The sequence below is a fragment of the Chlorocebus sabaeus genome, chromosome 25 (genome assembly GCF_047675955.1).
Source record: "Chlorocebus sabaeus isolate Y175 chromosome 25, mChlSab1.0.hap1, whole genome shotgun sequence".
Taxonomy (NCBI): domain Eukaryota; kingdom Metazoa; phylum Chordata; class Mammalia; order Primates; family Cercopithecidae; genus Chlorocebus; species Chlorocebus sabaeus.
Genome location: NC_132928.1, coordinates 85,055,605 through 85,082,158, shown reverse-complemented (window position 1 = coordinate 85,082,158; position 26,554 = coordinate 85,055,605). Strand labels below are relative to the sequence as shown.

General features: G+C 43.7%; 2 protein-coding genes across 4 annotated transcripts in view; both read left to right on the top strand.

Moving 5' to 3' along the window:
* Positions 1-26,554, top strand: part of LOC140710301 (endogenous retrovirus group K member 8 Gag polyprotein-like) — a 393,717-nt gene that overhangs the window by 336,602 nt on the left and 30,561 nt on the right.
* Positions 1-26,554, top strand: part of ZNF670 (zinc finger protein 670) — a 47,305-nt gene that overhangs the window by 2,007 nt on the left and 18,744 nt on the right. Inside the window, exon 2 of one of the 3 annotated variants that reach the window (XM_037986120.2) lies at positions 2,466-2,567. The exons of the other annotated variants lie outside the window; for them this stretch is intronic. The gene's annotated coding sequence lies outside the window, so the exon portion shown is untranslated. The remainder of the gene's footprint in view (positions 1-2,465; positions 2,568-26,554) is intronic. 3 annotated transcript variants of the gene reach the window in all.

Below are 26,554 nucleotides of genomic sequence, written 5' to 3'. Positions count from 1 at the left end.
TCAGGAGTTGGAGACCAGCCTTGCCAGTGTGGCGAAACACTGTCTCTACCAAAAATACAAAAATTAGCCCAGTCTGGTGGTGCATGCCTGTCATCCCAGCTACCTGGGATGCTGAGGCAGGAGAATCGCTTGAGGCCAGGAGGTGGAGGTTGCAATGAGCTGAGATGGTGCCACTGCACTCCAGCCTTTGAGACAGAGCGAGACTCAGTCTCAAAAAGAAAAAAAGAGAGTTTATTCTAAAGTATTGCAATGGGGGAAAAACACCAGGTATAAGAGCTGCAAGCATGTTAAAGTTTAGGCAGAAAAGGGCTTAGAAATTCAGGCACACAGGCCAGGTGCGGTGGCTCACGCTTGTAATGCCAACACTTTGGGAGGCCGAGGTGGGCAGACCAGGAGATCGAGACCATCCTGGCTAACATGGAGAAACCCTGTCTCTACTAAAAATACAAAAAATTAGCCAGGCATGGTGGCGGGTGCTTGTAGTCCCAGCTACTCTGGCAGGAGAATGGTGTGAACCCAGGAGGTGGAGCTTGCAGTGAGCTGAGATCGCGCCACTGCACTCCAGCCTGAGCGACGGAGCAAGACTCCGTCTCAAACAAAACAAAAAAAATTCAGGCACACTATGGGTCACAGTACAGTGTCTCCTGGGAGGATGATCATTGAGTATTTCTGTGAGGAGAATGGGCCTGTGAGGATATCCAAAGTGATAAAGTGTCCCGACTTGACACTTGACCCGGAGATGTCTACGTTCTGTCAGCCTGACCCCCCCCCCCCCCCGAGTTTATTGCCTTGAAAAGATTTATTCACTTAGTTCAGTTTCAGTTTTTCGTTAACCTTAAAATGTTTTATTCATAGAGCTTGAAAGATTTAAAAAAAAGTATTTCCAAAGAGACAAGAAAGAGGTGGATTTCAGGGGGGGGGGAAATCTATTCATATTCCATTTGTTAAAAATTCTTGTTGCCGGGCACGGTGGCTCAAGCCTGTAATCCCAGCACTTTGGGAGGCCGAGACGGGCGGATCACGAGGTCAGGAGATCGAGACCATCCTGGCTAACAGGGTGAAACCCCGTCTCTACTAAAAAATACAAAAAACTAGCCGGGCGAGGCTGCGGGCGCCTGTAGTCCCAGCTACTCAGGAGGCTGAGGCAGGAGAATGATGTGAACCCAGGAGGTGGAGCTTGCAGTGAGCTGAGATCGCGCCACTGCACTCCAGCCTGGGCGACAGAGCAAGACTCCATCTCAAAAAAAAAAAAAAAAAAAAAATTCTTGTTAACCTTTTTCTTCCCAAGAGTGAGTGTAGTAAGTTTCTCAAGTCTGTTCTTTTTTGAGGGAGATTTGAAAGGGAATTCTAGGGCTTTGCTTTGGGAATGTGTATTCGTTTGTTTTCATGCTGCTGGTAAAGACATACCTGAGACTGGGCAATTTATAAGAGAAAGAGATTTAAAGGACTTATTGTTCCACATGGCTGGGGAAGCCTGACAATCATGCGGAAGGCGAGGAGGAGCAAGTCACATATTACATGTGGATGACGACAGGCAGAGAGAGAGCGAGCTTGTGCAGGGAAACTCCAGTTTTTAAAACCATCAGATCTCATGAAACTTATTCGCTATCACAAGAACAGCATGGGAAAGACCTGCCCCCATGATTCAGTTACCTCCCACTAGGTTCCTCCCACATGTGGGAATGGTGGGAGTTACAATTCAAGATGAGATTTGAGTGGGACACAGCCAAACTATACCAAAATGTTACCAGGGAAAAACATGAAAAATCTCTTTTTCATTATGGCTGCAGAAAAATGATTACATTTTCACAAGCAAGCGTTGTAGATAAATTGGTTAATTACAGATACTTATCAAAACATCAGTACCTCCCTCCTTTTTGCAGGGTGGAGAATTTATAACAGTGGAGAACCCTGTTCTGTATCTTGTTATCTGGAAGTTGGAGTTTAATGCTAAGTTTTATGGGATAGGAGTTGGCAGCTCCTGGAGGTGATTTGTTGTCATGGAAATAAATAAATGACATATTGTATGATAGGGATAGATACTTTGGCTTTTCCAGTTGAGGTATTAAATGTAAGTGCCTCACAATTTCCTCCCCTCCTATAAACATGAACACTGAGTTTGAGTTATTTTTCTGGATTCTTCAAATATTATTTTTTAAAAAATTAAACCAACCAAATAACCTTGACTGAGAAACAGAAGCTTGAGCTCAGTGACTGCCAGCGAAGGCCAATCTGAAGCCTGCAAAAAGATCATGGAAGGCCTACTCAGTTCTTCCTTGGGAGCCTGCCTTTACAGATGTCCCAGCCTGCTCACCCCAGCCATGAAAGGAGCTCTCTTTATATTGAGAGAAGCTACAGAGTTCTGGAAATCTGGTGTTCACGAGTGGATGTGGTTGGGCCTGGATGGGAAGGATGGGATCCCCTTTTTAAGGGTGTAATGTTCATTGTCCTGGCATTCTTTCTAGACATCATTCAATAAAGCAGGGGTCCCCAACCCCTGGGCCATGGACCAGTACCAGTAGGTGACCTGTTAGGATCCAGGCCATGCAGCAGGAGGTGAGCAGCAGGTGAGCGAACATTACCACCTGAGCAGCTTCTCCTGTCAGATCAGTGGTGGCATTAGAGTCTCAGAGGAGCATGAACCCTATTGTGAGCTGTGCCTGGGAGGGATCTGGGTTGTGTGCTGCTTACAAGAATCTAATGTCTGATGATCTGAGGTAGAACAGTGTGGTCCTGAAACTATCCCCACCATCTATGGAAAAACTGTCTTCTATGAAACTGGTCCCTGATGCCAGAAAGGTGGGGAACTGCTGCAATAAAGTAAATTCAGAGTTATATGAGAAGGGAGTTTATTCTGAAGTATCGCAATGAGGAAAAACCACGTATAACAGCGGCAAGCATGTTAAAGGTTAGGCAAAAAAGGGCTTGCTTTCTTAGGAAGAGGCAAACTAGATTAGAAGAAAAGGGGAGAAGAAGAGGGCCAGATGGATTCTAGATCAGAGAACATTTCACCCTGAGGTCAGCCTGTCAGCCTGTTCACAGGAGAGGAATAAAGCAGGGTTGTATGTTGACTCAGGCTGAGGGTGTATCAGAGTTCAGGGGCCTGAGGGAAGGAGGGAAACTTAAGTAAAATTTGGTTAACAAGTATTTTGTTCTGACCACTGAAGACAAATTTAGTCAGCTAATTAAGAGGCAAAAAAAAAAAAAAAAAAAAAAAGTCTGTTTCTGGCTTTATTATCCGTAAAGGAAGCATCATCTAAGTCATAATGAGAAGGTGTTTGTTTTCACTAAGCTGTTCCCCGAAGAACACAAAGAATGTTTTTGTTGTTGTTTGTTTTTTAAGTTGCAGATATTTAACAGGATTACCTACTCACCCCATCTTCACCGGCTACATTCCCTTGTCCTCTACAGCTCTTCCATTGAGTTGTTCCTGAGTCACATCTTTTATAATAAACTGGTAAACATCAGTAACTTGTTTTTGCCGAGTTCCGAGCATAGTTTTTTTTCACATTATCAAACTTGAGGAAGGGGTGATGGGAACCTCTGACTTACAAGCAATTACTCAGAAGGATAGATGGGCCCCTGAGGCTTGCAGCTGGCATATGCAATGTGCGCAGTGTTGTGGCACTGATCTGTGAGCTTGTGGGGTACGCGTTGACTCTGAGTGGTGTCAGAATTTAATTGCTGGACACTTAGTAGGTGTTGGAGAATTGGTTGGTGTTCAGCAAAGTCCACACATTTGGTATCAGAAAAAGGACTCACAGATCAGAGCCTTCACCCGACTCTGGGAGAGTGTTTGGTCACTGGTGAGAATTGAGACCTGGAGAAGAGAGCATTTCCTCACCTGCAGGGATAAATGGGTGTGTGGAGCGCCCAGAATTAAATTCCAATCACTCAGGCTTCCTTCACTCATTCCCTAGGAATGAACCACCTTGGGCTGTATCTCCACCTTGAGAGTGGTCCCCAAGCTTGGAACGTATTTAACCTACTGAGTATGGGATTCCTCTTTATAAAATCTTGCTGGGACATAATTCCAGTTTGGGCAAGTATTTAAGAATTTTATTCCATGATTTGAATGTGAGATTTTGATTCTCTTGATTGAAAACGAGTGAACTGAGTGATATGACCTGAAAAAATCATAGATCATTCTTGGAATAAATTGTTTTATGCTAAGTTTAAATGATAAGACTATAAGGTCTTGGGCTCCCTCTCCGGGTGAATAAACAGACCTTGTACAGTTCTGGTGTTCTGATCTTTTCTAACTTCTGCTCAGAGATGTGACCACGGGTCTGATTATTTTTTCTTATTCTTTGTGGATTAACTGTCTATTTATCATGAATCAGAATTTTGCTCTTTTTTTATGGCTGCATAGTTTTACCTCTTGAGTTTTTAGTAGCTTAATGTTACTATTAATATACCATAAATATTGTGCTGAAAAGATATTTTTGTGTGATTTCTTTATATATAGTATATATTTATATAATTATAAATATATTATATGTTATATAACATATAACATATACTATATGTTTTATATATATATATATATATTTGAGATGGAGTTTTGTTCTTGTTGTCCAGGCTGGAGTGTAATGGCACAATCTTGGCTCACCACCACCTCCGACTCCCAGGTTCAAGCAATTCTCATGCCTCAGCCTCCTGACTAGCTGGGATTACAGGCATGCACTGCCACACCAGGCTAATTTTTTTGTATTTTTAGTAGAGACAGGGTTTCACCATGTTGGCCAGACTGGTCTCAAATTCCTGACCTCAGGTGATCCTCCTGCCTCGGCCTCCCAAAGTGCTGGGATTACAGGCATGAGCCACCGAGCCCAGCTTATGGTTTCTTTTTTTAAGTATATATTAATTTTTATTTGAAATAATAAGGTTAGGCACAGTGGCTCACCACTGTAATCTCAGCACTTTGGGACGCTGATGTGGGTGGATCACTTGAATTCAGAAGTTTGAGACCAGCCTGGGCAACATTACGAGGCACTGCCTGAACTTAAAAAAAAAAACAGCCAGGCATGGAGGTGGGGAGCTGTGGTCTCAGCTACTTGGGAGGCTCAGGTGGGAGGATCACTTGAGCCTCAGAGTTCCAGGCTGCAGTGAGCTGTAATTGCACCATTGCACTTCAGCGTGGGTAACATAGTGAGACCCTGTCTAAAAAAAAGAAAAGAACTGGCCAGGAGCAGTTGCTCACACCTATAATCCTAGCACTTTGGGAGGCCAGGGTGGGCAGATCACGAGGTCAGTAGGTCGAGACCATCCTGGCTAACTCGGTGAAACCCCGTCTTTACTAAAAATACAAAAAATTAGGTGGACGTGGTGGCGGGCGCCTGTAGTCCCAGCTACTCGGGAGGCGGAGGCAGGAGAATGACATGAACCCGGGAGGCGGAGCTTGCAGTGAGCCGAGATTGCGCCACTGCACTCCAGCCTGGGCAACAGAGCAAGACTCAGTCTCAAAAAAAAAAAAAAAAAAAAAGAATGAATAAAACTGTGAAAGGAAATACAAATATTTAGGAACAGGTATTTCACTCAGTTTATAAATGAGTTCTTACATTTTAATGAAAATTCAAAAGAGATAACTCAAAATTAAAAAATAATGGAGTATAAAAGATAACAGAACATAAAAGATTTCATATTACTTTAAGGCATGGAATTTATTACCTTCATATTCAGACCTTCATCATTCGCCCATTTCTTGTTTTTCTTATTCAACTTTTATTTTAGGTTTAGAGGCTACATGTGCAGGATTGTTACATGGGTCAGATGTCATCATGGGGTTTGGTGTACAAATGATTTTATCACCCAGGTGGTGAACATAGTAACCAATAGGTAGTTTCTAGACCCTCACCCTATTTTCACCGTTCATCTTCAAGTATGACCAGTGTTTATTTACCTCTTTGTGTCTATGTGTACTCATCATTTATCCCGGCCCGCGGGATCGTCGAAGCAGGCCCTGGAGGAGGGAGTGGGAATTTGGGGAACAAGAGACACGAGAAATGGACACAAGACAGTGCTCTGATCAAGTCTCGTTTAATGGCAGTAATGCAGTGCCTTATATACACTTGGAGAGGAAGGGGTTGGGCCAAGGCGGAAATGATCTCATTTCAGAGGGCGCGGCCAGGCAGGTTTCGGTTTCAACGGTCGGTCGTCATGTTGCGCCTGCGCTAGGAAGTAACAATTTTGCTACGAAGTAACAATTTTCGCGCGCGCGGGAAAGATGGGTGAAGAAGAAGCAGGAAGAGTGCCATCTTGTGCGAGGTATTTAATACAGGGAAAAGACAAATCTGGGAAGGAGGTGAGAGGTGGAAATGAATAGCGCTCAGGCGTCTAATCGTCAATAATTACTCGCTATGGCTGGGGCGTGCAGCTCCGGACAGGTCCCCCTTTTTATTGTTTTATGACAAGAAAACGACCCCCCGGGGAACTGCGCCTGTCTTAGGTTGGGTCAACTCATCCCCACCTTCTAGGCCCGTCATGGGATAAGGCAGCAGCAAAGGCGGCCCTCCTGTCTTAGGCTCCGGTGGAGATAGTGTCCTCTTACCCGTCATTGACTGTCCAGTTCAGCACACAGGGGAGGTGGTCTTATTGAGGTAAATAAGACTCACCATTTTCAGTCATCTCAAGGCGATGATAATGGACCTGTATAGGTTTGGCCTGGAAGGCCTCGATTTGTTGTCTGATGAATGCCATAGGCTTATTAAGGATTATAGGCCCGAGAGTGAGGAAGAGTAGAAGAGTAAGTAAAGGACCAAGAAATGGCAGGAGATAGGGGAGAAGTCCATCGAGTCCCGTCCACAATGGATTGGCGGCCAGGCCCTTTCTGCGCTTTTCTAGTTCTTCTTGTAAAGTCTTTATCTTATCTCTGACAATTCCGGATTTGTTGGCGTAAAAACAGCACTTTTCATTTCCACGACTGGTCTGGCATTAAGTACGCTGTCTTGCCCGAGCAAGTCACCTGGGTGATTCTGTCTGACGGAGGTTCAGATATTTGTCCCCCTCTGCAGTCACAAGGCTGGCCGTATTGTTTTCGTAGTAATCCTCTTGCTTTACAAGGGTCACCAAAACCTGCATAGACTGTCACTATGTTATATAGAGCAATTATTCTCCAAAGGAATCTCATGTTAGGCTTCATTTCCTGAAAAGCAAAAAGGAAGAAACTTCTCAGGGAGATTTATCTTCCCTGGACTGACAATGGTTATGATTTATTTGTCTTACCAATCTTTCAGGCAGCCATCTGGCTGCATCATTCTTTTGTGAGAAGATGCATACTGAGCCTCTTCCCCAAATTAAAACTGGATCGGGGCCATGCCATGAATTATCAAGTGGATCTTTCCATTTTACCATTGCGAACTGTTTTTGAGATTCAGGATGCCAGAAACGGTCGGCAGCAGATTTTCCATGACTGTCCAAATTTAAAAAATTAAGGATAAACAGGGCATGATTGAGTATGTTTCTGGGGGTACCCTTCACGGGGTACCAGCTCCCCCCTTTTAATTTTGTGATAACAGTTTTTAATGACAGATGGGCTCTTTCTACTATACCTTGTCCTTGGGGATTGTAGGGAATGCCTGTGGTATGTTTAATTTGTAGGGTATTGCAGAATTGTAAAAAGGTTTTGGCTATATAACCAGGGCCATTATCTGTTTTAATTTGTTTGGGTATTCCTAAAATAGAAAAGCAGTGTAATAAATGAGCTACGACATGTTTGGTGGCCTCTCCTGTTTGGAGAGTTGCACTAATGAATCCACTATAGGTGTCTATGCATACATGGATATATTTTAGTCGGCCAAATTCTAAGTGGTGAGTAACGTCCATTTGCCAAATTTCGTTGGGGATGAGTCCTCGGGGGTTAATTCCTAAATGAGGAACAGGTAAATACGTTATGCAGTTGGCGCATTGTTTAACTATTTGTCGAGCTTGTTCTCTAGTAAGTTTAAACATGAGTCTTAAGGTTTGGGCGTTTAAATGATGTAAGGCATGTGCTTTTTGCGCTTGTTGTAAATTGTCTGTAGTGACTGTGGCTATGGTTTTTGTTGCCATGTCGGCTGTTGCGTTACCTCGTGTTAAAGGTCCCGGTAATCCTGAATGTGCTCTGATATGCCCAAGAAAAAAGGGAGTAGTCCTTTTTTGAATAAGTTGTTGACATTGTAAAAATAAGTTAGCTGTGTCTGAAATATGTTTAATTTGAGGCACGGTCTCTAAGAGGGGTATTGAATGAGCCAGGTAGGTGCTGTCTGTGTAAATGTTAAGTGGCTGACAATGGAAAGCTGATAATGCTGCAATTATAGCTTGCAATTCGACTAGCTGAGCTGATGTATAAGTGGTCTGGAATTTAACGACTACATTATTGTAGGTGTAAGCGGCAAGTCCTGTGGAAGATCCATCAGTGAAAATTGGTAATGCGTCATTGAGAGGTTCTTTATGGGTAATATGGGGAAACACAAATGCATGAAGTTTGCAAAATTGAATGAGTTTGTTAGGTGGGTAATGGTTGTCAATTGTGCCAGTGTAAGAAGCGCAAGCAATTGGCCAGGCTTCCGTATTTTGTAACAGCCAATGGATGTGTGATTGAGTGTAGGGCTGTATAATGGTAGAGGGTTCTATTCCAAAGTACTTTCTACTGTTTTCTCTTCCCAAGATAATTAGATGAGCTATGGCATCATAACAAGGCAACAAAACCTTTTTAGGGGAGGAGGGCAGGTGTACCCACATAATGGGATTGCTCTGCCAGAAGAAGCCAGTAGGGGTTATTGTTGTGTTAAAAATAATGAATATTAAGGGCTGAGAATAATCAATACTGGTAACAAATTGTGTTGCAATGGCATATTCCACCTGTTGGAGTGCTATTAATGCTTCTTTAGTAATGGACCTGGGGGATTTTGGATTAGAGTCTCCTTTTAATATATCGAAAAGAGGTTTTAACTCTCCTGTAGTGAGTTTTAAGTATGGCCAAAGCCAATTTATGTCTCCCAGTAATTTTTGGAAATCATTTAAAGTTTTTAAATGATCACGACGTATAACGGCCTTTTGATTAATGATTTTAGGCCCATTGATTTGAAAACCAAGATAGGTGTATGGATCTTGTAATTGTACCTTTTCTGGGGCTATTTGTAGTCCGACTGCTGTTAACTCTTGTTTGAGTTGGGCAAAGCACTGTAAGACTTGTTCGCCAATTTCCCCTGCTATTAAAATATCATCCATATAGTGTATAATATACATTTGTGTCCATGTTTTTCTGACTGGCTCTATAGCAGCAGCTACATATTTTTGACACAAGGTAGGACTATTGGCCATACCCTGAGGTAAGACTTTCCATTGATAGCGCTTCATTGGTTGTTTAAAATTTGTAGATGGAAGACTAAAGGCAAATCTTTTTTGGTCAGCAGGGTGAAGGGGAATTGTAAAAAAGCAGTCTTTAAGGTCAATAATGATTTTAAAATATTTTTGAGGAATCGCAACTGGTGAAGGCAATCCTGGTTGTAAGGCACCCATAAGGATCATAGTGATATTTACCGCTCTTAAATCTTGTAAGAGTCTCCATTTGCCAGACTTCTTTTTAATAACAAAAATAGGTGTATTCCAAGGAGAATTACTTTCCGCAATATGTCCTGCTATCAGTTGTTCCTGCACTAACTGTTGGGCAGCACTTAGTTTATCATTGAGTAAAGGCCACTGATCAACCCAAACGGGCTCATCTGACTTCCAAGTAATGGGGTCAGCGCACCTTTGGGGTGCAGGTATGTCAGTGGCCTGAGCTAAAAATTTCCAAACCCCTTTTTATCAAGTTGTCCTGAAACCAGTATAGGCTGTGGAATACCGTTTTCTCCTTTTCCAAGACCTTTACCAGGGGTGTATCCTTGAGTTAACATTTGTGCAGTAACTATATCATTTGGACTACACATTATAATTTTCATTTGAGAGAGCAGATCTCGCCCCCAAAGGTTAACAGGTAGGTAAGGGATGACAAATGGCTTAATAAGGCCTGAATTGTTTTCTTTATCTGTCCATGTTAGGTATTTAGAACTTTGTTTAGGATTACTGCTTTGTCCAATTCCTCTCAAGTGAGTTAAAGTCTCTGTAGCAGGCCAATGAGAGGGCCGATCTTCCTGTTTAATGATAGTTACATCAGCCCCTGTGTCTATTAGTCCAGTGAATGCCTTCCCGTCTAACCATAAGGTTAGAGAGGGTTTTTGATTTGTAATTGGTTGCACCCAATATATGTCTGATGATCCGAAACCTTTTATATTTCTATTAGAGTGTTGAATATTATTATTTGTTTTGACCAAAGGTAGCAGGATTAACTGAGCTATTCTAACTCCTTGAGGGACAGTAATAATACTATCAATAGCTCTGGCCATAATTTTAATTTCTCCTTCATAATCATTATCGATAACTCCAGGGAGGACTTGTAAGCCTCTCATGGTGACACTACTTCTTCCCAAAAGCAGCCCAAGAGTGTTAGGTGGTAAAGGTCCATATATTCCGGTATTTAAGGTCTGTGGTCCCATTTCAGGTGTTAGTACTGTGTGGGAGGTGGAACTGAGGTCCAGTCCTGCACTTCCTGGGGTTGCTCTACTAAGTTTTGAAATGGATTGCTGTTGCTGGCTGGAACAAAGCTGACTGCCCCATATGCTTGTTTCGGGGCCTGAGGCTGGCCCCTCATCCTGTTTCCCTGCCTAGGGGATAAAGGATTTCCTTGACTGTCAGTTTTAGATTTACATTCGTTTGCCCAGTGCCTTCCTCTTTTACACCTTGGGCAAAGGCCTGGAATTTTTGCTTCTGGATTTTTATTTTGGTTTTCATGGCAATCTTTTGCAAAGTGTCCCCTTTTACCGCATCTAAAACATCCCCCTTTATCTCTACCTTGGTTAATGAGGAAGTCTCTTACTGTTTGGCCGCTAAAAGCGGCGGCCATTGCTAGGCCTTGTTGATATGAGGGCCCAATATCTGAACAAAGGCGAATGTATCCTGTTAAATCTGTTTTCTTTCGATAAGGTCTGATTGCCGCTTGGCAGGCGGGGTTAGCGTTTTCATAAGCTAACTGTTTAACATAATCTACACCCGTTTCTGCATTTCCAAAGATTCTACCTGCCGTGGTCATAAGCCTATGCACAAAGTCTGAAAATGGCTCATCGGGTCCTTGTTTAACTGCTGTGAGCGAGGCCCCTGGATCTCCTTTAACGGGAAGTTTTCTCCAGGCTTTTGTAGCGGCAGCCTGGATTTGCGAGAACAATCCAGGATCATATTGCATTTGGGCCTGAGTGTCTGCATAATTACCTAAACCAGTTAACATATCAAAATCCCAACCGTTTCCTGCCTGTTGATTTCTTTTAGCCGTGTCTCTACAATTTTCAAAGAACTCTGACTTCCAAATTAAATGGTCTCCCCCAGAAAGGACTGCCCTAACTAAGGTATTCCAGTCTGTAGGAGTGAGCCAATTCTCAGCTACAGATTCCACTATAGCAAGAGTATATGGAGCAGTAGCCCCATACTGAGAGGCAGCAGTCTTTAACTCTTTTATAATAGTAAAGTCAAATCCAGTATGATGCCTCCAAGCCTGTCCCCGTTCATCTATGGTTTCAGTGACCGGAAAAACGTCTTTGGGGGAGGAGTCTTCTCTATGTCGGCTAGCAACTAACCCCCCTTTTGGAACATGTTGTCCAGGCCGCTGAGGTGGGCGCAAGGAACCCTCCATAGCGTCTGAGTTGGGTATCTTTTCATTTCCTGTCTTTAGCTTTTGGAGCCTAATTATCAATGATTGATGTAACTCTTCAAGTTTAATTTGTTCCTCTAGTTGAGCAATTTTTTGTTTTAATTCTTCTTTGGGATCTATTGCTGCCATAACAATGGACGCAGAAGCCTCATTATGTGTCTTATTATATGGGGGCGGGTATGAAGTAAAGGGAGACAAATCAGGGTTGTGATATTTAGCCGCCTCTTCCTCTAAATCATCCCAATTTATGTCTGATTGATTAGGCTTATTCATTTCCTCCTCTTTTTGAAGCATCTGTAAAATTGGGTATTTTTTTGGTTTGTTTTCGTGTGGCATTTCTTTATCTGTTACAGAAGGAGACTTGATTTCCTCATGATCACTTTCGAGGGAAATGAGATCCTCCTCCGTATCTTGCGGAGGCTTTGTAAGGTTAGAGCGGGAGCTAACCTTTAAAATATGCTCTGTCTGAGCGACCGCAGCCATGACTTGCGGATCGACCTCCTTCTTATCTATTAAATCTCTAATGAGGTTCCAATAAGAGAAGGCGGTCACAGGAATTTTTTCTGGCCCAAAAGTATTATAATAGTCCTGAAGACAATCCCCTACTCTACGCCATCTTTTAATATCAATAGTTCCTTCCTGTGGGAACCAAGGGCAAGTATCTTTTACAAAATCAAGAAATTTAAACAAATCATTACCTTTAACCTTTACTCCTCGTATCTTTAAAGCCTCTTTTAATTGTCCTACATAGATCTGATGTTGGCTTAATTCTTGTCCCATTTCGGACGCGTCACTTACCTTCGATTCTGACGCGGCAGGTTCCCGCGGTGATCGGAAGAGTTCACTTTCTTTTGTCTTTGTTAGCGGTCGACCGTCCTTTGGCGTCCTCTTCCTCACGGAGTCCCTCGTTTCCAGGTCCCTGTCCAGGCGCCACGTATCCCGGCCCGCGGGATCGTCGAAGCAGGCCCTGGAGGAGGGAGTGGGAATTTGGGGAACAAGAGACATGAGAAATGGAGACAAGACAGTGCTCTGATCAAGTCTCGTTTAATGGCAGTAATGCAGTGCCTTATATACACTTGGAGAGGAAGGGGTTGGGCCAAGGCGGAAATGATCTCATTTCAGAGGGCGCGGCCAGGCAGGTTTCGGTTTCAACGGTCGGTCGTCATGTTGCGCCTGCGCTAGGAAGTAACAATTTTGCTACGAAGTAACAATTTTCGCGCACGCGGGAAAGATGGGTGAAGAAGAAGCAGGAAGAGCGCCATCTTGTGCGAGGTATTTAATACAGGGAAAAGACAAATCTGGGAAGGAGGTGAGAGGTGGAAATGAATAGCGCTCAGGCGTCTAATCGTCAATAATTACTCGCTATGGCCGGGGCGCGCAGCTCCGGACAATCATTTAGCTCCCACTTGTAAGTGAGAACATGCTGTATTTGGTTTTCTGCCACTGTGTTAATTTGCTTAGGATAATGGCCTCCAACTACATCCATGTTGCTGCAGAGGGCATGATGTTGCTCTTTTCTATGGCTGCGTAATATTCCCTTAATGTATATATACCACGTTTGCTGTATCCATTTTACTGTTGCTGGGCGTGTAGGTTAATTCCATGACTTTGCTATTGTGAATAGTGCTGCAGTGAATATACACATGCATGTCTTTTCGGTAGATTGATTTATATTTCCTTGGATATATACCCGGTAATAGGAGTGCCGGGTTGAATGGCAGTTCTGTTTTAAGGTCTTTAAGAAATCTCCAAAACACTTTCCACAGTGGCAGAACTAATTTACATCCTTTCCAGTGGTGTGTAAGCATTCCCTTTTCTCTGCAAACTCACAAACGTCTGTTATTTTCTGATTTTTATGTAATGGTTATTCTGACTGGATGGCTTTGATTTGCATTTCTCTAACGATTAGAGATGTTGAGCATTTTTTCACACGCTTCTTGACCATGTGTATGTCTTCTTTTGAGAAGTGTCCATATTCTTGCCCATTTTTTTATGGAGTTGTTTGTTTTTTCCTTGTTGATTTGTTCAAGTTTCTTATAGATTCTGGATATTAAACCTTTGTCAGATACATAGATAGCAAATATTTTCCCCTATTCTGTAGGTTGTCTTTTTACTCCGTTGACAGTTTTTCTTACTGTGCAGAGGCTCTTTAGTTTGATAAGGTCCCACTTATTTATTTTTGTTTTTGTTGCAATTGCTTTTGGAGACTTTGTCATGAAATATTTACCAAGAATTATGTCCATAATGGTATGTCCTAGGTTTTCCTCTAGGGTTTTTATAGTTACAAGTTTTACGTTTAAGTCTTTAATCGATGTTTTTTTTCTTTTTTTGTTTGGAGATGGAGTCTGGCTCTGTCGCCCAGGCTGGAGTACAGTGGCCGGATCTCGGCTCACTGCAAGCTCCGCCTCCCGGATTCACGCCATTCTCCTGCCTCAGCCTCCCGAGTAGCTGGGACTACAGGCGCCCGCCACCTCGCCCGGCTAGTTTTTTTGTATTTTTTAGTAGAGACGGGGTTTCACCATGTTAGCCAGGCTGGTCTCGATCTCCTGACCTCGTGATCCGCCCGTCTCGACCTCCCAAAGTGCTGGGATTACAGGCTTGAGCCACTGCGCCCGGCCTGTATTTTCTTAGTAGAGACGGGGTTTCACCGTGTTAGCCAGGATGGTCTCGATCTCCTGACCTCATGATCCACCCGTCTCGGCCTCCCAAAGTGCTGGGATTACAGGCTTGAGCCACTGCGCCCGGCCTTGTTTTTTTTTCTTAATTTTTTTATTTTTAATTTTTGTGGGTACATACTAGGTATGTATATTTATGGGGTACAGGAGATGTTTTGATACAGGGATGCGATTTGTAATAATTACATCATGGAGAATGGGGTGTCCATCCCCTCAAGCATTTACCCTTTGTATTACAAATAATCCAATTATACTTAGTTTTTTGTTTTGTTTTGTTTTGTTTTTTTGAGACAGAGTCTTACTCTGTCGCCCAGGCTGGAGTGCAGTGGTGCGATCTCGGCTCACTACAATCTCCGCCTCCTGGGTTCTTTTTACTCTGCTTTCTCAAACAGGAGTCTGTCACTGTTGTCACCACAACTGGGAATGTGCTGGGTCTCACCTGAAGCTAGCACATCTCAGAATGTCACCGAAGGCCCGTGGCTTACTACCTGTATATCAGTTGTGGTTAATCAGGGCCCAGTGTATCTTTTTTTTTTTTTTTTTTTTGAGACGGAGTCTCGCTCTGTCGCCCAGGCTGGAGTACAGTGGCCGGATCTCCGCTCACTGCAAGCTCCGCCTCCCAGGTTCACGCCATTCTCCCGCCTCAGCCTCCCGAGTAGCTGGGATTACAGGCGCCGCCACCTCGCCCGGCTAGTTTTTTGTATTTTTAGTAGAGACTGGGTTTCACCATGTTAGCCAGGATGGTCTCGATCTCCTGACCTCATGATCCACCCATCTCGGCCTCCCAAAGTGCTGGGATTACAGGCGGGAGCCACTGCGCCCGGCCGGGCCCAGTGCATCTTAAATTAGCTAGTAATGGGTCCTCCCAGGACTGGGTTCTTTCTTTCAAGGCAGTTGGTTCCCTTCTGGCCCAGCATATTCCTAGAAATGTCCTCCAAGAGCTACGGCCTAAAATGTGGGCCTCACAACCCTGCCCAGTGCCCTATCCTACTGGAGCTGAGCTCTTATCCAAGTTGCAAGGCAAAGTCCTCTTTACTCTTCCCTCGCCTCTCCTCAGGTGGAAGGGGGTTCCCTTTTGGAGCTGTGCTGTTTGAGGCTGAAGGAGCGGTGGTATGAGCCCTTAGCCTTGCCAGCCAGCATCTCAGTAGATTGTGTGCCTTTTAAGTCCTCTGCTTCTGAGCCCAGCTGAACACCAGGAGTTGCCATTCTTGTGGCTTAGACTGCCTTTCAAGTGTATTTAGGGCCGCAGAGCACTTTAGCCCCTGGTGTTGAGGCCTGCTAGAACTCAAATTCCGACCACTGGGATAGGCAAGTACCCTCTGGTTAGGACTGGTCTAAATGTTTCCTCTGCTGAAGTTAGCTGAGTTCTGCCTGGTGTTGGCAGCACTACATTCCAATGCAAAGTGGCACAATTGCTGTGCTCTACCTTTCCCAGTCACACAGATTCTCTGTGCTATGCGTCTGCTATCAGGTAATGGAAGAAGGGTGGTGTTGGCAATTCAGGACTCTTGCCTAATCTTTTCAGTGCCTTTTTCAGTGATAAGAAATTAAAAGCAGGTGTGCTTACCTGAGTTTTTGTTCTTATGAATGTTCTTTTTTGGTGTAGATAGTTGTTAAATTTGTTGTGCCTGTGGGCATGGATGACAGATGGAGCTTTCTATTCGGCCATCTTCCTCTACTGTCCTGTTTACTGGGTTTTTTGTTTGTTGGTTTTGTTTTGTTTTTAAATTTTTCAACATCTGTTTTATTTCTCAGAATGTGACCCAACTTGGTAAATAGATCTTGTGATCCTGCCAATTTTTTTTTTTTGAGTGGGGGCTTGGAGCCTCGCTCTGTCGCCCAGGCTGGAGTACAGTGGTGCCATATCGGCTCACTGCAAGCTCTGCCTCCTGGGTTCACACCGTTGTTCTGCCTCAGTCTCTCAAGTAACTGAGACTACAGGCACCCGCCACCACACCTGGCATATTTTTTTTTTTTTTTGTATTTTTAGTAGAGACGGGGTTTCATCACGTTAGCCAAGATGGTCTCGATCTCCTGACATCGTGATCCACCTGCCTTAGCCTCCCAAAGTGCTGGGATTACAGGAGTGAGCCACTGCGCCCGGCCTGATCCTGCCAAATTTTTGTGTGATCTGCTGTTATTGCATTTTACAAATAAAAAATACATGTGATAGATGTACTCTTGGTTTAAACTATAGTACTGCTAATTTTCTGCCTTCTTGATCTATCAGTTACATATAGAGGTGTTTGCATAGAAATCAACTATGATTTTTGATTTCTCTATTTTTCTTTGCTGTTTTAAATGTTTTTGCATTATGTGTTTTAACCTTCTGTCTTAGGTACATACATATAGACATAAGAGTTGATTTAAAAAGTATTTGTTTAGTAAGTCTAATGTTTAAAGTTCTCAGAGATGATTTAACTCATCATTTGTTCCCATTGACATACCACATTTTTCTGTTTCTCTGTATTCTTTGTAAGTTTTTGTTGTTGGTAAAAAGTTGAAATTTGAATATTATAATGAGGTAACCCTGGAAATCGGTTTCTCCCCCTCGTCCAGTGTTTGCCATTTTTGTTCAAGGCTGTAGTTATTTGTTTAGAGACTCTTCCAAAGTATTTTTGAGGAGACTGTACTACTTTTTGTATGTAGTCACCGAAGTTCCTCTTTTTTTAGCTCGTGCATAGCCAGTGTTTTAGCAGAGATTTCCTTGAATGCTGGGAGCTGTAAAAGAAGGAGAAGAAACAAAAATCAGTCTCCCATGTTTTGTATATGTCTGTTTCCTGGGGTATTTCATTAATGTGTAGCTAGGCATTTTAAAACTCTGTCTCAGCCTTTAAGGCTTACTGAAGTAAGCTTAAAGGTGATCCAGTGCTGAAGGATAACCAGGGAAAGTGGCAGCTGGGAGGCAGGACTAAGTTGCAGCTCCCACTCAGATGGATGGAGCAGCACATGGAGGCTCACAGTGTGAACTTTTGATCCAGGAACCACCACAGGCACATACCGGGAAAACCAAAAGAATTCACAGACCTTTTGAAGGAAGTGGCTTGCCACTGCAAGCTCCATGAGACAGCCGAAAAACTGTGAGTGCCCATAGTGTGAGAGGGGCAAGGCCTATCTCTGATCACACATCTTCACAGAGGAACCTGAAAATCCAGATCACAGGAGGAGGATTTAACCTTACCTAGAGCTGAAGCAAATTTAGAGAGCCAAGTGAAATATAAAAGGTAGAAGAACCAGTGAGAAGAGCCCTGTGGGCACGCCGGGTCCTCAGGGAAGCTATTTCTTACTTTGTCTCATGGGAGTCCTTGGGCTAGGCTGCCAGGGGAATGGGGGAAAGACCACGGGGAGAAGAAAACTTCCAGCTGAACTTTATAATAATTCCTTTTTCTTTTCTTTTCTTTTCTTTTTTTTTTTTTTTTTTTTTTTTTTTTTTTTTTTTTTGAGACGGAGTCTTACTCTGTTGCCCAGGCTGGAGTGCAGTGGCTTGATCTTGGCTCACTGCAAGCTCCGCCTCCCAGGTTCACGCCATTCTCCTGCCTCAGCCTCCTGAGTAGCTGGGACCACAGGTGCCCACCACCTCACCCAGCTAATGTTTTATATTTTTTTTAGTAGAGATGGGGTTTCACGGTGTTAGCCAGGATGGTCTCGATCTCCTGACCTCATGATCCGCCCGCCCCAGCCTCCCCAAGTGCTGGGAGTACAGGCGTGAGCCACTGCGCCAGCCTGAACTTTATAATAATTTCAACTGAGCATGAACTTTCATGGGCAAAATCTGGGGGTCAGTGAAAGGGAAGTGCGGATACGGGGACAGAAGTCACAGCAGATGGGGTGGAGTGGGGCCTAAAAGCCCTACTTGCATTCTCAGTGGGGAGGGTTGTAGCCTGGGGCAAGATCTCAGCCCTGCTCACTGGCTTCCTGGATATAAGCTTGGATGCTGGTGGTGAGGCATGGTGAGAGTGAGACTGGCTTTTCTGGCTGCCTGGGAACTGGGTGAGGCCTGTCACTGCTGGCTTTCTCCCACTTCCCTGGCAGCCTGTATGATATAGCAGAGGCAGCCATAGTGCCCCTGGAAACAACTCCATTGGCCTGAATACCACACCACCATCTCCCACAGTGGCCTCAGCAAGCTTCTTCCAAGGAGAGTCTGAGCTTAGACACACCTAACCTTGCCTTAACCTGATGGTTCTTCTTTACCCACCTTGGTAGCCAAAGACAAAAGACAATTTTTTGGGAACTCTATGACCCCACACATCACCTGAGAAACCTGAATACTTATTCAGGTGACCTTAGGGCAGGCTGGTATCCCCCTATATTACCGCAGCTGATGCTGTCTTGAAAGTGCCACCTCCTGGCTGGAGGCCAACCCATGCAAGCCATTACAGCAACTCATAACGGAATGACCCTGCTCCAGGAAAGAAGCAAACAACAGCTAATTCCACCACCTGTAACATCCTGGCTAACCAGAGGTTCTGAGTCCATCCACATGACAAGTTCATTGCTAGCATAATTAGCATTCAAGAAAAACAATGCACCAAAAACAAAAAACAAAAAACTACAACCAAGGACCCTCACAGAGTCCACCTGACTCCCCTGCTACATCAGTGAAGAAGATATTGGTGTCCAGGCCAAGGGACCCAAAGAGATCACATCACAGGACTCTTTGCAGACACTCCTCAGTTCCACCCCAGAGTCCAGCACCTCCACTGGGTGGCTTGACCTAGAAGAACAATAACAATCACTGCCCTCTGGGTCTCAGGAAGCCCATCCCTAGGGTAAGGGGGAGGGCCCCACATCAAGGCATCACCGTGTGAGACAGAAGAATCTGAACCATAGCCCTTGAGCCTCAGATCTTTCCTCTGACATTGTCTACCCAAATGAGAAGGAACCAGCAAAACAATTCTGGTAATATGACAAAACACAGTTCTTTAACACCCTTAAAAATCACACTAGCTCCCCAGCAGTGGATGCAAACTAAGAAGAAATCTCTGAATTGCCAGGAAAAGAATTTAGAAGGTCAATTATCAGGCTACTCGTGGAGGCACCAGAGAAAGGTGGAAACCAATTTGAGAGAATTAAAAAAAAAAAAAAAATAGAGGATATGGACGAAAAAATCTCCTAACACATATCATCAATAAAAAACAATCACAATTTCTGGAAATGAATGACACACTTAGAGAAATGCGAAGTACACTGGTAAGTTCCAACGATAGAAGTGAACAAGTGGAAGAAAGAACTTCAGAGCTTGACGACAAGGCTTTCAAATTAACCTAATGCAACAAAGACAAAAAAAAAGAAAAAAGAACAAAGCCTCCGAACCTAGCAATAATTGATGTTCCTTAGGAAGAAGAGTAAACTAAAATTTTGGAATTCTTGTTTGAGGGAATAATTGAGGAAGACTTCCCTGGCCTTCCTAGAGATCTAGACATCCAAATACAAGAAGCTCAAAGAGCACCTGGAAAATTTATCACAAAAAGATAATCACCTAGATGCATACTCATCAGGTTGTCTAAAATCAAGAAGAAGGAAAGAATCTGAAGAGCTGTGAGGCAAAAGCATCAGGTAACCTAGGAAGGAAAACCTGTCAGATTAACAGCAGGTTTTTCAGAGAAATCCAACAAGCTAAAAGAGATTGGGGTTCTATCTTTAGCCTCCTCAAACAAAATAATTGTCAGCCAATAATTTTGTATCCAGTGAAACTAAGCTTCATAAATGAAGGAAAGATAAAATTGTTTTCAGACAAGCAAATACTGAGAATTCACCACTACCAAACCAGCACTACAACAACTGCTAAAAGGAGTTCTAAATCATGAAAGAAAACCTCAAAATATACCAAAATAGAACCTCCTTAAAGCATAAACCTCACAGGACTGTAAAACAATAACATAATGAAAAAAAAAAAAAAAAGAGGTATTCAGGCAACTAGTAGCATGATTAATAGAAGAGTACCTTACATCTCAGTACTAACGTTGAATGTAAATGGCCTAAATGCCTCCACTTAAAAGATACAGAATGGCAGAATGAATAAGAATTTACCACTGGGCATGGTGGCTCATGCCTGTAATCCCAACACTTTGGGAGGCTGAGGCGGGCAGATCACGAGGTCAGGAGTTCAACACCAGCCTGGCCAATATGGTGAAGCCTCGTCTCTGCTAAAAATACAAAAATTTGCTGGGCATGGTGGTGCGTGCCTATAGTCCCAGCTATACAGGAGGCTGAGGCAGGAGGATTGCTTGAACCCGGGAGACGGAGGTTGCAGTGAGCTGAGATTGTACCACTGCTCCAGCCTGGGTGACAGAGTGAGACTCACCAGCCAAGTATCAACTGTCTTAAAGAGACTCACCTGACACGTAAGGACTCACATAAGCTTAAGGTAAAGAGGTGGAAAAAGATACTCCATACATATGGACACCAGAAGGGAGCAGCAGTAGCTATTCTTATATCAGACAAAAGAAACTTTAAAGCAACAGCAATTAAAAAAGAGAAAGAAGAGCCTTATGTAATGATAAAAAGACAAATCCAACAAGAAAATATCACAGTCTTTTTTTTTTTTTTTTTTTTTGAGGCGGAGTTTTGCTCTGTCGCCCAGGCTGGAGTGCAGTGGCCGGATCTCAGCTCACTGCAAGCTCCGCCTCCCGGGTTCACGCCATTCTCCTGCCTCAGCCTCCCGAGTAGCTGGGACTACAGGCGCCCGCCACCTCGCCCGGCTAGATTTTTGTATTTTTTAGTAGAGACGGGGTTTCACCGGGTTAGCCAGGATGGTCTTGATCTCCTGACCTCGTGATCCGCCCGTCTCGGCCTCCCAAAGTGCTGGGATTACAGGCTTGAGCCACCGCGCCCGGCCATTATCACAGTCTTAAGTCTATATGCACCTAACACTGGAGCTCCCAAATTTATAGAACAGTTATTACTAGACCTAAAAATTGAGATAGATGGCAACACAATAACAGTGGGGGACTTTGATACTCCACTGACAGCACTAGACAGTTCAAGACAGAAAGCCAACAAAAAGCAATGGTCTTGACTATATCATAGAACAAATGGACTTAACAGATATTTACAGAACATTCTACTCAACAATTGCAGTGTATACATTCTGTTCAGCACATGGAACATTCTTGAAGGTATACCTTATGATCGGCCACAAAACAAGTCTCAATAAATTTAAGAAAATCAAAATCATATCAAGTACTTCCTTAGACCACAATGGAGTATAATTGGAAATCAACTCCAAAAGGATCACTCAAAACCGTGCAAATACATGGAAATTAAATAATCTGCTCCTGAATGACAGACTCTTGGGTCAACAATGAAATCAAGATGGAAATTTAAACACTTTTTGAATGGAATGATAATAGTGACACAACCTATCAAAACCTCTGAGACACAGCAAAGGTGGTGCTAAGACAAAAGTTTATATCATTAAATGCCTAGATTAAAAAGTCTGAACAAGGCCGGGCGCGGTGCCTCAAGCCTGTAATCCCAGCACTTTGGGAGGCCGAGACGGGCAGATCATGAGGTCAGGAGATCGAGACCATCCTGGCTAACACGGTGAAACCCGTCTTTACTAACCATACAAAAAAAAAAAAACTAGCCGGGCGAAGTGGTGGGTGCCTGTAGTCCCAGCTACTCGGGAGGCTGAGGCAGGAGAATGGCGTGAACCCGAGAGGAGGAGTTTGCAGTGAGCTGAGATCCGGCCACTGCACTCCAGCCTGGGTGACACAGCAAGACTCCATCTCAAAAAAAAAAAAAAAAAAAAAAAAAAAAAAAGTCTGAACAAGTACAAATAGACCATCTAAGGTCACACCTGAAAGAACTAGAGAAACAATAACAAACCAAACCCAAACCCAGCAGAATAAAAGAAGTAACTGAAAGGAGCTGGGCACATTCCTCAGCCCCGGGCTCAAGACTCCCTGAGCCTAGTACAAACACATTCCATCCTCCCATCCCACCACATATCGCCATATATGTCTCAAACTCCCTGAGCCCAGTATAAACACCACCTGGAAAGCCTCCAATAAGGAGACAGCCGTTCAAACTTTTACTGAAAGCGCAGGAACCAAAAGAATTTCTTTGTTCCCCTGTAACTTTCAGGCTATAAAAAGCAAACGCTCGCATTGTTCAAGGCCCTCTCTTGTATGCTGTAGAATGGAAGGACCAGGTTCGAACTTGTAATAAAGATCCTTGCCGCTTGGCTTTGACACTAGACTCTGGTGGTCTTCTTTGAGGAACAAACGGTCTAGGCATAACATAACAAAGATCAGAGCAAAACGAAATGAAATTGAAACAAACAAAAATTACAAAAGATAAATGAAACAAAAAGCTGGTTCTTCCAAAAGATAAACAAAATGTATAGACCATTCGTGAGATTAACCAAGAAAAGAGCAAATCTAAATAAGCTCAATTAGAAATGAAACAGGAGGGCTGGGCATGGTGGCTCATGCCTGTAATCCCAGCACTTTGGGAAGCCGAAGTGGGCGGTTTGTGAGTTCAGGAGTTCAAGACCAGCCTGACCAACATGGTAAAATCCTATCTCTACTAAAAATGCAAAAATTAGCTGGGCGTGGTAGTGCATTCCTGTAATTCAGCTACTCAAGAGGCTGAGGCAGGGGAATCACTTAACCCGGGAGGTGGAGGTTGCAGTGAGCTGAGATTGCGCCACTGCACTCCAGCCTGGGTGACAGAGTAAGACTCCATCTCAAAAAAAAAAAAAAAAAGGAAATGAAACAGGAGATATTACAAACAATACAGCAGAAATACAAAAGATTACTAAGGCTACTTTCCACACCTTTGTGTGCACAAACTAGAAAACCTAGAGATTTATGAATTCCTGGAATTGTGAAACTCTCCTAGATTAAATAAGAAATAAATAGAAACTCTACACAGACCGATAACAAGGAGCAGCATGGAGATGGCGATATGGTTTGACTGTGTCCCCACCCAGTATCTCACCTTGAATTGAGAGACCACGTGGAAGTAATTGTTCTCACCAATCTGATGATTTGGTGAGTGGCAGGTTTCTCCTTCAGTGATTCTTCTTCTTACTACCACGTGAAGAAGGTGCCTTGCTTCCCCTTCACCTTCCGCCATGACTATATTTCCTGAGGCCTCCCCAGCCATGTGGAACTGTCAGTCAATTAAACCTCTTTCCCTTACAAATTACCCAGTTTCAGGTATTTTCTTACAGCAATGTGAGAATGGACTAATACAGTAAATTGGTACTGTAGAGAGTGGGGTGGTGCTATAAATGTACCTGAATATGTGGAAGTTAGTTTGGAACTGGGTAACAGGCAGAGGTTGGAACAGTTTGGAGGGCTCAGAAGGAGACAGGAAGGTGTGGGCAAGTTTGGAACTTTCTAGAGACTTGTTAAATGGCCTTGACCAAAATGCTGATAGTGATATGGACAGTTAAGTCCAGGCTGAGGTGGTTTCAGATGGCAGTGAGGATCTTCTTGGGAATTGAAGCAAAGGTGGCTCTTGCTATACTTTAGCAAAGAGACTGGCAGCATTTTGCCCCTGCCCTAGAGATCTGCAGGACTTTGAAATTGAGAGAGATGATTTAGGTATCTGGGAGAGGAAATTTTTAAGGAGCAAAGGATTCAAGAGGTGACTTGGGTGCACTTAAAAGCATTCAGTTTTATGCATTCAAAAAAAGATGGTTTGGAATTGAAACTTATGTTTAAAAGAGAAGCAGAGCATAAAAGTTTGGAAAATTTTCAGCCTGACGATGTGATAGAAAAGAAAATCCATTTTCTGAGGAAAAATTTAAGTCAGCTGCAGAAATTTATGTAAGTAATGAGGAGTCAAATGTTAATTGCCAAGACAATGGGGAAAATGTCTTTTGGACATGTCAGAGGTCTTCACGGCAGTCCCTCCCATCACAGGCTTGGAGGCACAGGAGAAAAAAATGGTCTCATGATCCGGGCCTCAGGGCCTTGCTGCTTTTTGTAGTCTTAGGACTTGGTGCTGTGTCCTAGCTGTGGCTAAAAGGGACCAATGTACAGTTCAGGCCATTGCTTCAGAGGGTTTAAGCCCCAAGTCTTGGCAGCTTTCACTTGGTGTTGGGCCTGTGGGTGCAGAGAAATTAGGAATTAAGTTTTGGGAACCTTTGCCATGGTTTCAGAGGATGTATGGAGATGCTGAGATGTCTAGGCAGAAGTTTGCTGCAGTGGCCTAGCCCACATGGAGAACCTGTGCTAAGGCAGTATGGAAGGGAAATGTGGGGTTGGAATCCCCACACAAAGCCAAGTTAAGAATTGAGGTTTGGGAACCTCTGCCACAATTTCAGAGGATGTATGGAAATACACGGACGCCTAGGCAGAATTTTGCTGCAGTGGCATAGCCCACGTAGAGAATCTGTGCTAAGGCAGTGTGGAAGGGAAATGTGGGGTTGGAATTCCCACACAAAGCTCCCATTGTGGCACTGCCTAGTGGAGCTGTGAGAAGAGAGCCACCCTCCTGCAGACCCAGAATGGTAGATCCACTGACAGCTTACAGTGTGTACCTGGAAAAGTCACAGACAATGCCACCTTGTGAAAGCAGCCAGGAATGGGGCTGTACCCTGCAAGGCCATAGGGGTGGAGCTGTCCAAGGCCATGGGAGCCCACCTATTGCATCAGCATGACCTGGACGTGAGACATGGAATCAAAGGAGATCATTTTGGAGCATTAAGATTTTATTGCTCCACTGGATTTTGGACTTGTATGGGGCCTGTAGCCCCTTTGTTTTGGCCCATTTCTTCCATTTGGAACAGGTATATTACCCAGTGCCTCTACCCCCATTTTATCTAGGTAGTAACTAACTTCCTTTTGATTTGACAGGCTCATAGATGGAAGGAACTTGCCTTGTGTTAGATGAGATTTTGGGACTTGGACTTAAGGGATAATGCTGGAATGAGTTAAGATTGGGGGGATTGTTAGAACGGCATGATGGAAGTAAAACTGTCACTGTTTGTTGATGATATGATCATATACCTAGAAAATCCTACGGACTCACCCAGAAAGCTCCTATATCTGATAAATAAATTCATTAAAGTTTCAGGATACAAAATCAATGTACACAAATCATAGCACTGCTATACACCAACAGTGACCATGCTGAGAATCAAATCAAGAACTCAACCTTTTTTGGCCAGGCGTGGTGGCTCATACCTGTAATCCCAGCACTTTGGGAGGCCAAGGAGGGCAGATCATGAGGTCAGGAGATTGAGACCATCGTGGCTAACATGGTGAAACCCCGTCTCTACTAAAAATACAAAAAACAAAATTAGCTGGGCATGGTGGCGGGCGCCTGTAGTCCCAGCTACTCGGGAGGCTGAGATGGGAGAATGGCATGAACCTGGGAGGCGAGCTTGCAGTGAGCCGAGATTGTGCCCCTGCACTCCAGCCTGGGCGACAGAGCAAGACTCTGTCTCAAAAAATAAAGAGAAAGAACTCAACCTTTTTTGACAGCTGAGAGAATGAAACAAAACAAAACAAAAAACCTTGAGGATGATACCTAATCAAGGAGGTGAAAGACCTCTATAAGGAAAACTACAAAACACGGCTGAAAGAAATCACAGGTGACGCAAACAAATGGAAACACATCTCGTGCTCATGGATGGGTAGAATCAGTATTGTGAAAACGTCCATACTGCCAAAAGCAGTCTACACATTCAATGCAATTCCCATCAAAATAGCATTATCATTCTTCACAGAAGTAGAAAAAACAATGCTAAAATTCATGTGGAACCAAAAAAGAGGTCACGTAGCCAAAGCAAGATGAAGTGAAAAGAACAAATCTGGAGGCATTGCATTACCCAACTTCAAACGGTACTACAAGGCTGTCATCACAACAGCATGGTACTTTTATCAAAGTAGCACATAGACTGATGGAACAGAATAGAAAACCCAGAAATGAAGCCAAATACTTACAGCCAAATGATTTTCCACAAACCAAACAAAAACATAAAGTGGGGAAAGGACACCCTATTCAACAAATGGTAGGCTGGGCACGGTGGCTCATGCCTGTAATCTCGCACTTTGGGAGGCCGAGGCGGGTGGATCATCTGAGCTCAGGAGTTCGAGACTAGCCTGACCAACAAGGTGAAACTCCATCTCTACTAAAAATACAAAATTAGCCAGGCATGGTGGCGCATGCCTGTAATCCCAGCTACTTGGGC